This window comes from Petaurus breviceps, unplaced genomic scaffold (assembly GCF_028583685.1).
Source record: "Petaurus breviceps papuanus isolate PSGF00001 unplaced genomic scaffold, PetGlider_PUasm1.0 446, whole genome shotgun sequence".
NCBI classification, from domain to species: domain Eukaryota; kingdom Metazoa; phylum Chordata; class Mammalia; order Diprotodontia; family Petauridae; genus Petaurus; species Petaurus breviceps.
Genome location: NW_027186338.1, coordinates 679,090 through 690,537, shown reverse-complemented (window position 1 = coordinate 690,537; position 11,448 = coordinate 679,090). Strand labels below are relative to the sequence as shown.

At 40.6% G+C, this 11,448-nt stretch overlaps 1 pseudogene; it reads right to left on the bottom strand.

Moving 5' to 3' along the window:
* LOC138171506 (zinc finger protein 585A-like) overlaps positions 1 to 11,448 on the bottom strand; it is a 44,097-nt pseudogene that overhangs the window by 24,009 nt on the left and 8,640 nt on the right.

Below are 11,448 nucleotides of genomic sequence, written 5' to 3'. Positions count from 1 at the left end.
GATGTTTCTGTCTTGATAATTATGCCTGTATACTTTGAGGTTCAGGGTGCTGACCTTTTCTCCTGAACAAGGTAAACGACATATGTCTGACTGATTAAAGTAAGCTTGTTAACCCATTTTGAGTTGCTTTCCTTTAACAAAGCAGATCCAAGAACCTGTGTGAGCAGCCACCCTAGGGACTCCAGGGTGCTTGCTGCTACAGAAGGTACCTCAGAGTTGTTTCAATATGCATTTCTCTAATCAGCAGTGATTTAGAACTTTTTTTTCATTTGACTATAGACATCTTTAATTTTTTCCTCTGAAAACTCCCTTTTCATATTCCTTGACCATTTCTCATTTAGGGAATGAAATCAGGCCATTATCAGAAGCACTGGCAAGTAAAAATTGCTTCTCAACTTTCTGCTTGCCTTCTAATCTTGGTTGCTTTGGCTTTGTACAAAATCTTTTAAAACTAATGCAATCAAAATTTTGGATTTCATAATGTTCTCCATCTTTTGTTTGGTCATGAATTCTTCCCTTCTCCATAAATCTGACAGGTAAACTCTTCCTTGCTCTCCTGATTTGCTTATGGTATCACCCTTTATGTCTAAAATCATGTACTTATTTCAACCTTATTTTGACTGACTGACCACTCTATTTCTTAGCCAGTACCAAAGAATTTTGATGATTGCCACTGTATAATATAGTTATAAATCTGGTAAGGCTAGGCCACTTTCCTTTGCAATATCCTTGAGATTCTTAACTATTCTCCCAAATGAATTGTTATTATCTCTGGCTCTATAAGTAATTTTTTATTTGATCAATGTCATGAAAAAATTAATTAATTTGGGTAGAATTCTCCTTTTTATTTTATTAGTTCAACCTATACATAAGCAATTAATGTTTTTCCATTTGTTTAGATCTGACTTTACTTGTGTGAAAAGTGTCTTGCAATTGTATTCATATAGTTCCTGGGTTTGTCTTGGCAGGTACAATCAGTGGAATAGATGAGGTACACAAGACACAGTAGTCACTGACTACTATATTTGTACTACATTACAAAAGCTGCTTGAGAAAACTTTGAAACAACGTTGGTGGAAACTAAGCATAGATGTATTACCATATACAATCTAACAGCCTCTTCACCTAGGGATGGTATCAGTGTGGTCATGGTTGTCCCTTGTGCTCAAAGAGGACCAAAATGACACCAGCATGTCAAGATCAAATTACAGTGTGCCCAACAGTGACTGTTCAGACCAATAGGAGCTCAAAAGGCTCTACAACAGGTTGGGCACTAATAGTCCATATGAACATTTGGACTGGTACATCAATACAGGTCTATGTCAAAGGAGCTGTATAACACAAACATTTCTACTATCTCCAATTCCCTTACCATTAGCAGATTCCCCTTATCTTTATGATAAATCATCTATGCCACATTCTTGGCCCATCTGCCTATGGGAACAAGGCCTCATACATGTTCCAAACTCCTCTCACTGTTATTTTGTACAATTTCTTCTCCCTCTACTATATAGCAAGGCATGGAAAAAAGACTTAGAGGAAAGGAGGCATGACTCCCCACTCAGGATATACAGTGTGACCCATGGTTACTGGACATATGCTGACATTTAGGGATGCTGTACTTGTTTCTCACCTCCTTCTACTGTGCTTAAGTATGCCCATTCATACGGTTTTTCTCTAGTATGAGTTCTCTGATGCCTAGTAAGATGTGCCTTTCTCCTGAAGGCCTTCCCACATACAGTACATTGATAAGGATTCACCCCAGTATGAATTATTTGATGTCAAATAAGTTCTGAGTTGTATGTGAAAGGTTTCCCACACTCCTTATATTCAAAAAGAATGTTTCCAATATGCATTTGCTGATACACGTGAAGATGTACATTTCACGAGAAGGCCTTTCCACATTCACTACATTCATAAGGTTTCTCTCCAGCATGAATTTTCTGATGCACTATAAGGTGATCCTTACTCCTGAAGGCCTTTCCACATTCACTACAGTTATAAAATTTCTCTCCAGTTTGAATTTTCTGATGCTGTAATAGTAATGAAATTTGAAGAGAGGGAAACAGAGACAAAGACAGAGAATTTCTGTCAGTGAGCATCTGGGCTGCTACTGCTGGACTGAGGGCTAAACTGAGAATTGAGAAAAACTAGAACTTGTGGTTGCAAAACTCAAACTTGTGGTGGCAGAACTCAGACTTGTGGTGGAAGAATTTCTTGGAGCAAGCCATGTGGAGGATAGGCCCAAGTTGGAGAAACTGATTTTAATTTTGAGAACATAAGGAAGTGATTTTGATTTTGAGAAGTTTATAGTGCTTATAGACTTCTGAGGGCTGCCAGAGGAAGCATGACGGTGGTGTCAGTACTTTGTCTGTGGCTTTGTTAAGCTTTGTCTTCCTGGAACAGAAACTGTGAAGGACTTGAGGTGGACTGGACATGGTGAGCTTCAATATGAAGCAGGAACTGCATGGAGAGCTGGACAAGGAACTGGGAGGTGTCTGCCTTTGAATCCAGGTGACAGTTTGGTGGATTCACATAGGAGCTGCCTGCCTCCAGTCAGGATGAAAAGACTTCTCCTTGGGTATTTAATACTGAGTAGTGACTGATGAAACTGTAACTTACTTGTAACCTGGGGTGGGTGGACCTTGTACTTTCCAATACCCCTTAATTGGGTAGTAATTAGTGACTGATGAAGCTGTAACTTAATTACATTCCATGGATGGAGGACATTGACTTTTTTTTTTTTAAAGCAATCGGGGTTAAGTAACTTGCTCAAGGTTACACGGCCAGTTATTTCTGGATGTAGTGCTAAGTATCTGAGCTCGGATTTGATCCCCAGCTCATCCCGACACTGGAGCCAGTGCTCTTACTCACTGAGCCACCTCGCCGCCCCCGAGGACATTGACTTTTGTACTTTGTGACTGACTAAATCAATGTGATTTACTTAAAACTGTGTGACCTAGCGAAAACTATGTGGCCATTTTAATATGAAATTGTTAAGTTGTGAACATTGTGAATGAATGCATTTTGTTTTCTGTGAATGTTTTACTCTGATTTGTTACTGGATAAATATTAAAGAGAGAGTTCACTAGAATTACATGTAATCAGTACCTTGAAGCTGTTCACAGCAGCAGTCCCCCTGGAAAGCTGCTCATGCTAGGCTTTACAGATGCACAGTATGATTTCACTTGTTCTTGAAGGCCCTTCTACGTTCAGCACATGCATAAGGTTTCTTTCCAGTATGAATTCTCTGATGCTCTCTAAGTTCTGTCTTACTCCTGAAGGCCTTCCCACATTCACTACATTCATAAGGTTTCTCTCCAGTATGAATTTTTTGATGCTAAGATATGAGTTGTAAGGGAAAGCATTCCCACATTGCTTACATTCATAAAGCATCTCCAGTATGAATTCTCTGATGCACAGTAAAATGTTCCTTACGCCTGAAGGCCTTTCCACATTCAGCACATTCATAAGGTTTCTCTCCAGCATGAATTCTCTGACAGACAGAAAGATGCTTCTCCCTCTTAAAGGCCTTCCCATACCTTTTACAATCAAGATGTTTATCTTCAGTAAATTCTCTGCTCTCTGAAAGGAATAAAGAGCTGAGCAAACCTGCCTTTCTGACTCTTTCCTAAAGTTCTTAGTTGTTCAAAGGTTTCAGAGCTATTCTCTTGCCTTCTCACTTGAGAAGGCTACTATCACTAGTCTTTTACTAAGGATGAATTTGTCTTTTGTTGATGAGGGATGGCTCCCAATAGATTCAGCAGGAACTCTGATCTTATCTTAAGACCAGAACCTGTGATTCAGTCTGGAAAGAATTCAGCTCAATCCTAATTAGTCAGAGTTGTAAAAGTTTATTATACACCTTACAGTGAGTGGGCAAGGATCCTTAGGGGACCTGCAACCTTAAAGGGGTAGAATTAAGGTTTTTATAGGGTAATCCATAGTAGAACCCATGCCAATTATGCTAACTAGGTGGGTCAAGGGCTGATGGAGAAGTGCCCAGTCTGCTACCTATCAGTGTCATGTTTGACAAGATTAATGTCAGGGAACCAAGGCTAACTGAGACTCAGTGGATAATAGGCTAAGGAGTTAACCCAGAGATAGGGTCCTAAAGGATTCATTGAGGCAGCCAAAGAGTCAACCTAGAGATAGGGCACTGAAGGATTCATGGGGGCAGCGGGACACTATCCAAGGGGGAGATCATAGTTGCCTGAGCTGGAATGTTTATAGATACTTTAGTGAAGGATTCATAGGAATAGTTAGTTATTGTTCCACGCTGATATAGTTGTTGCTGGGAAGAGTTCCTGCTCTGAGGCTCGGGGAAGAGGGGTAAAGGGGCAGAGTTAATGCTCTGAGACTGGGGACGGGGGGGATGGAGTGTGATTTTACAACCTGGTTTTACAAATTGATGTTACAAAGTTTTACAGACTGATGTTACAAATATAGATCCCAAGCACCCCATCGGTGGGACTTGAGAGAAAATCTTATTGCACTGTGTGAACCTAGCCCTGTGCAGCTGGGAAATGAGATGACCCCTACCTGCTGTTAGAGACCTTTAATTTAGGACCTAGGTTATGCTGACCAGAACCCCAGTTAGATCCAAAAACAGCGATGTGTAACAAATTTTCTCACACTTGTACATCTCAAGCAACCCATATGTCTTATCTGAAAACTGGCCCCATACTACACAATTAGTTATTGTTTCCATGTTCCTGGGGGTAGTGGAACACCTCATTTTCTCGTTTCAGAAATTGAACCTGTTGCCTTTCCCCCTCCCAACATGAAAAGTCTTTAATCTTTCCTCCAATTAGAAATCAGATTACATAATATTGTATTATTAGCTTTTAATTAATTGGTTGTCATTTTTAATGCACCCAAAACTACATCTCCCCCTATATACAGGGTCCAGACCTAAGTTGGGGAAGCGGCCTGGTTCTAGTTAGTTGTGCAATTGCCAGGCATTGCTCAATAAAATGATATGCCAAAAAGACTGAACTTTTGTTTCCTCAGACATTTCATCTTTCACTTACCACAAGGATTATTTCATTTATTCATTTGTATCCCAATATATTCTAGTATATAGCAGGCACATAAGAATTCCTCTCCCAGAAAGAACTGATGAATAGAATGATTTTACATACATTTTACAATTTTATATTCCTCTCTCAGAAAGAAGTATGAATAGAATGATTTTACATACATATACATGCACATATACATTTGTATCTAATGATATACATCTACAGGGTGGGGGGTAGGAGAAAAGGAAATTTAATAATCAATTATTATTAATTATTTTTAATATTTAATTTATTACATTATTTAATATTTAATTTAATAAATAATTTATATTTAAAATTTGATAATTTTGTTATATATTTAAAAGGAATAGCAAGTAATAGAGAGCAGTGACTAGAGAACTGGCCCTGGAGTCAGGAGGACCTGAATTCAAATCTAGCCTCAGACACTTAACACTTACTAGCCATGTGACCCTGGGCAAAGAGGTGAGAGAGGATTATAATGAGAGGAGATGGGGAGAGACAGAATGGGGCAAACTTTCTCATAAAGAAGAGGCAAGGAAAAATGGGTACAATGGAGGGGAAGAGTAAGAAGGCATAAGGGAATGGGTCAACCTTATACTCTTTGAATTTGGCTCAGGGAGGGAATGACATGCACACTAAATAAGGTATCTTACCCTACAGGAGAGGAGAGGGGAAGGGGATGAGAGGGAGGATGATGGAAGCAAGGGAAGGCTGGCGGGGAGGGAAGTTGGAAGCACACACTTTTGAAAAGGGACAGGACCAAAGTAGAGAATAGATCAAGTGGGAGATGGGATAGGAGGGAGGGAAATATAATCAGTCTTCTACAATATATCTACTATGGTAATGTTTTGCATTAGCTACACATGTACAACCTATATTGAATTGCTCATCTTCCCAGTAAGGGTGGGTGACAAGGGAGGAAGGGAATCAATCTGAAATTCAAAGTTTTATAACCAAATGTTTAAAATATATATATATATATACTATTATTAATACTATTTTACATGTAATTGGGAAATAAGAGGAGGGGATATCCTGGAGGACCACTATTTTGGGGAGATGGGTAGGGGAAAAATGGGAAGAAAATTTGTAACCCAAAATCTGGCAGAAATGAAGTAAACTAGAAGTTAATTTAAAAAAAAAGTTGTGACACTGAATGGAAGTATTATCAGAGGACAGAGGTGCTCAGAAGACAAAGGTGCTCCCCCTTGTGACCTTGCAGTTGATGTATATTGGATTTATTTTAATTTTTCAGGTGATGGAAACACTGACTATGCCCTTTGCGTTTGCTTGTTTTCACTAAACCAAGAGAGGAAGTTCTTCATTTATCTTATTTGGTGGATCACCAGTAACTTGCTATGCTATCCAAAGGAAAATAATGATTCAACTTTAAAGTGAAATATAAACGTAAGCTGAATTGGTTAGAAAGGTGTGTTGGGAATTGTAGAATGGGCGAATGCTCTTGACTCAGCAGGTCAAACTAGAGACAGACAACATGGAGTATTGGAAAGAGCACATTAGATTTGAATTCCAGTTCTATTACTTTACTATTCAAGTCTTGAATTTTAAAGTACAGGGCACTACTAGGGGAAAAACTCTCTACCAATACAAACTGGCAACCGTTCTGAACTGTATAGTTTTAGAGGCAGTGAAAGAACTGAAAGAGTAATTCACTTGCTTCAGGTTACACCCCCATTGTGTCAGAGGCAAGAACCCAAGTCTTCCTAAGTCCAAGACCAGCTCTCTAGTACTCCCTTCTTCCTCACCTTCTCTCATAAATACCAAATAAGCTCTTGTGACCTCGATTATGTAGCAACTGTGGGAAAAGAGGAAATGAGACTGGAGGAAGATCCAATAGCGGGGGGGGAGGAAATAGTCTTTTTTCAGAAATTTCTGAATCTAGCAAGTAAACAAGTCTCAGGGTCCAGGAAAATCCAGGAGGAAATTGATAAAGCTCAGTGAGACCCGAGTTCCTGGACTGGGTTGGGTGCTTTCATGAACATCCTAAATGATGCCACTAAATAGCAGAAAAGCCTTTAAGGGTGTTTCTAGAAGTAAAGTGTACAGAACCATTAGAATATTGTACACAGCGATAGCAATATTGTACAATGAAGAACTATGAATGACTTAGCTATTCTCAGCAATACAATAATCCAAGACAATCCCAAAGGACTCGTGATGAAGCATATTATCCACTTCAGAGAAAGTACTGATATTGTCTGAACATGGACTGAAGTATGATATTTTTCACTTTCATTCTTTGAGTCTTCTTATAAAATGTTTTACATGATTGCACATGCATAACCTATATCTGGTTGCTTACCATCTTGAGGAGTGGGGAAGGAGGGACAGAATATGGCACTCAAAACTTTTTAAAAAGTTTACAATTTGTTTTAACATGTAAGTGGGGGGCAATATATATATATATGTATATATATAATAGTATTTAAAGAAGATTTTCACATATCATGCATTCAATATGAGGACTAGAATTCAAAATGAACTCTAAAATTATACACAATATATCTTTTTCTAAGAGAAAACAAAAAAAATAGACTAACTTAAATGGCAAAAGAGATCCAAAAAGCCAATGAGAATGCCTTAAATTATATGATGTTTTGGAAATGCTTATTTCATAAATAAAAAATTAAATGAATACAAAGTTTTAGAAAAGCATACTTCTCTGATTAGTATATAAGCTCCTTGAGGGCTGTAGCAGCAAGCACCCTAGCATACCCAGGGTGGCTGCCAACACAGGTTCTTAGATCTGCTTTTCTAAAGGAAACCAACTGAAAATGGGTAAACAATTCTGCTTTAATCAAACATATGTCATTTACCTAGTTCAGGGGGAAAAGGTCAGCACTCCAAACTTCAGAGAATACAAACAAGTTACAAGCAGAGAAACCGATCAGCAGACAGACTTCCAAGATCTGACCATTACATCCATACCTAGTCAGTTACCAGAGAGGGAAGCACCAACATCTGGGTTTTCAAAGCCGGGGGACTCAACAGCTGCCCAGAGTCTCATCTGGTCAAATCACACAACTCTTCTCAAAGTGAGCCCCAAAACAAAACCTCACATCAGGGTATATATAGCCTTCTCCCGACTCAGAGAATGCCACAACCCTCTTGACCCACTGCCCAATCACAAAGCAACAAGGTGTGGGCAATCCTAAGAAACAAGCCTCCCATCACAGGCTCTAGGTGACCACATTCAGCCTATTAGGGGACAGAGTATTTTTTCAAATCAAGGAAGGTTCTCAGAGTCACACCAATCAAAGGGTCTACAGGACCTGTCCCGGGAGATTGTTGTGGGGGACGGAGGGCTCTGGGGCCCTGGCCAGTAGGGTGCACATGGGGAAGAGAGAAGCCCTGGGACTAGACTCTCATGAAAGAGGCTGGAGAGCAGTCATGGCTCTGGACACGTCCTGTGCATGGGAGGAGGCCAGCCCAGGCTCTGCAGGAAGGAGTGGCAGGCTTCCACAGTGGATTTAGAAGGACGCCCAGCCAAATGGGGTCTTTGGGGAGGAAATCCCCAAATTGTCAGATGGATGCACAGGCCACCTGGTCACCAGCCCCAGAGTTAATCCTTGGCCCAGCGGCCCTATCCCATTTCTTGATTTCCCCTGGACTTATAGACATGGCCCAGAGAGGAAGAGTAAATGCCCCAAGGACACCTTTACCAGCCCGAGCAGGAGACTGAGGGCCTCCCAGGGCACCCTCCAGATGTTGTTCCTTCATTAGGACCACCGCACCAGACCTCAGCAGTCTGACGCCACCACTCCAGGTCCTTGCCACTCCTCTGGTAGCTGCAGGGACAGAAATGCAAAGTTGCCCCTCATTGCAACTGCATCTCAACTGGAACCAAACCACTTTTACTTCTGTCGTTTGGAGTAAGTGGCGATTTCCACAAACCACTTTGCATGTATCAGGTGAAAAAAATCCCTCCCATCTCTAACGTAATTAAGCACATAGGTCCTCCCTTTCTGTTTCTCAAGGGGGGGGGGGGCAGGAGAACCCTTAAGTAGGAAGATCCTGGTCAAGTCCAAGGTTAGGTTTCAGATTTTCCTATTTCACCTTCCCCAGAGAGGCCCAATCACTGACAGCAAACACTTGCTTAGAATGTCACAGAATTAACTGGGTTATTTTATTATTTCTTTTTGGCAGCCAAAACCCATCATAAAAGTGCAGACATGGTGTGGCTAGGTGGCTCAGTAAATACAGCACCGGCCCTGGAATCAGGAGGACATGGGTTCGGATCCAGCCTCAGACACTTAACACAAAAACTAGCCGTGTGACCTAGGGCAAGTCACTTAATCCCAATTGACCTCCAAAAAGCAAATAAATAAGTAAATAAAAGTGCAGACAGCAAACGAACACAATTTAAATGTAATGTGAGTTTATCATGCATTATAAAGGGAGAAGGAAATGAGGTGAAAATGAATTCACTCAGCTCCCAAAAGCAGCAGAACATCAGCATCCAGTACTGACAGATGATGGTTTAAGAGGGTCAATAACTCACACAGGGCTCCAACTACTCTGAAGTATATTCAGTTTTGGGTTGAAATGGCCTTCATTTGCTCTCTGTTCTCCAAACACCTCTCAAATTCCTACTCCCTCTACCCACTGCAGCTTTCAACTCCCACCATCCTATAGCCCTTCCTTGTATCTGAGAAATCTTTACTTGCTAACAGTCTCCTTACTAAAAAGTGAATACACATTCTCCATTCCCTGCCAACCACCACTTGGTGGGGGGAAATAATTTAAAACAAATTCATGAAATGATAAATGTCTGCTCATATTCGACAGTAGAACTTTGCACAGATGACATATTCAATGGTGGCTACTGAGAGCCAACTCATTTTCTCCCTGACCACTGCAGGGATGCTTGCTGCTGATGTTTAAGTCTTCCCACCAATTTTAGCTCCCCCTGCACAACTCCCTCTCCTGTGGGTAGAGAACCTGCCTGGTCTGTGGTAGCAGGGGATGGGAAGGAAGTGCAAAGGTCCAAAGCTTCTTCATCTGATCCACCACTGCCATTCCCTTCAATTTATTCTATTTGTAGGATTTTTTAATGCTTCTTTTGTATGTAATGGTGGTCAACACATTCTATCTCAGGAGGTTTGGCCTTGCTCTAAACCCAATTTATAGAATTTAATTTAAAATTTTACTTTCAGCAAGATATTAGGAGATATAGTGTTTGCCAGAGCTAAGGCCCAGCAAGAAAGCTTGTGCCGTGAGCTTGGCACAACAATCTTATCTGCTCAAGTTCTGGCAAAATCTCATAATTACTGTATTACTTTGACCGTGACCAGGTGTTCTCTGAGCTCAGACCAGCACACATCAAGTACTGACAAGTACCTGTCTTCCGGTCATAAAGTCCTGATGATTCAAAATCGCATCATTACTGCTGTTACCCCTCATTGGCAGAGTTACAGCTCACTACCTAGCAACTGGTATAAGTATTGAGATCTTCTCCCACTCCCTTTAGTCCCTCCATTATGGACAGGGCCCCAATACATGTCTCATTCCCTCCTTGCTTGCAAGCCATTTTCCTCACTTTGAAATTTAAGGTTTTTTTTTATTCCTGACTCTCCTGCCTTTAGCTCTGTTCTGCATCCAGCCACCCACAAGTTAGAGGGTTGTTACAAACAATTGGCATTTTTATTTTCAGCAGGTGTTTTTCCTTCTCTGTCAATGAACAAAAAAAGACAATAAAAATAAAACTTTCATATCATATAGTCCAAGAAAATGAATTTCCACTTTGGTCAAACCCCAAATCTAAGTCTCATTCTGTACTTTAAATCTATCACATTTACAGAAAGAAATGAGAAAGCTTATCCTCACTCATACAGCATCAATAGCTGCCACAGGTAATTCCCAGGCTTTTAAAAAATTAATGAGATTCCAAATCTTCAAACTTCAGTAGCTACTCTGATGAACACGAGCAGAGGCAGTAACCAGCAACATCAGGAACACAGTTCACATTGTGGCACATTCCTCAAGCACAGCCAACACACATCAGGCTCATCCAATGGCCATTCATTCATTGCCTTGTGCATGCCATCTACCCAGGGATCAAAGTTAATAAGAAGGCTCTCCCAAAAACACCACGCACTTTGTATTATCATCTAGTTCAAGCACCAAATCCTCTCCATACCAGATGGCACATGGGAGGATAACATTGATCTTTCTTCCCATAGAGGGTTCAGCACAGGGGAGAGATATCTCCTTTCATGGGGACTTACTCTCAGAACTTCACATAAGGAATCAGAATCATAGTCTAGACAGTTATGATCCTCCCACACTCCTTACATTTATAAACATTCTAGACAGCATGAATCCTCTGACAGACATCAGGGAAGTGTCCTCAGTCAAAATGCCTCCCCACATGCATTACAAA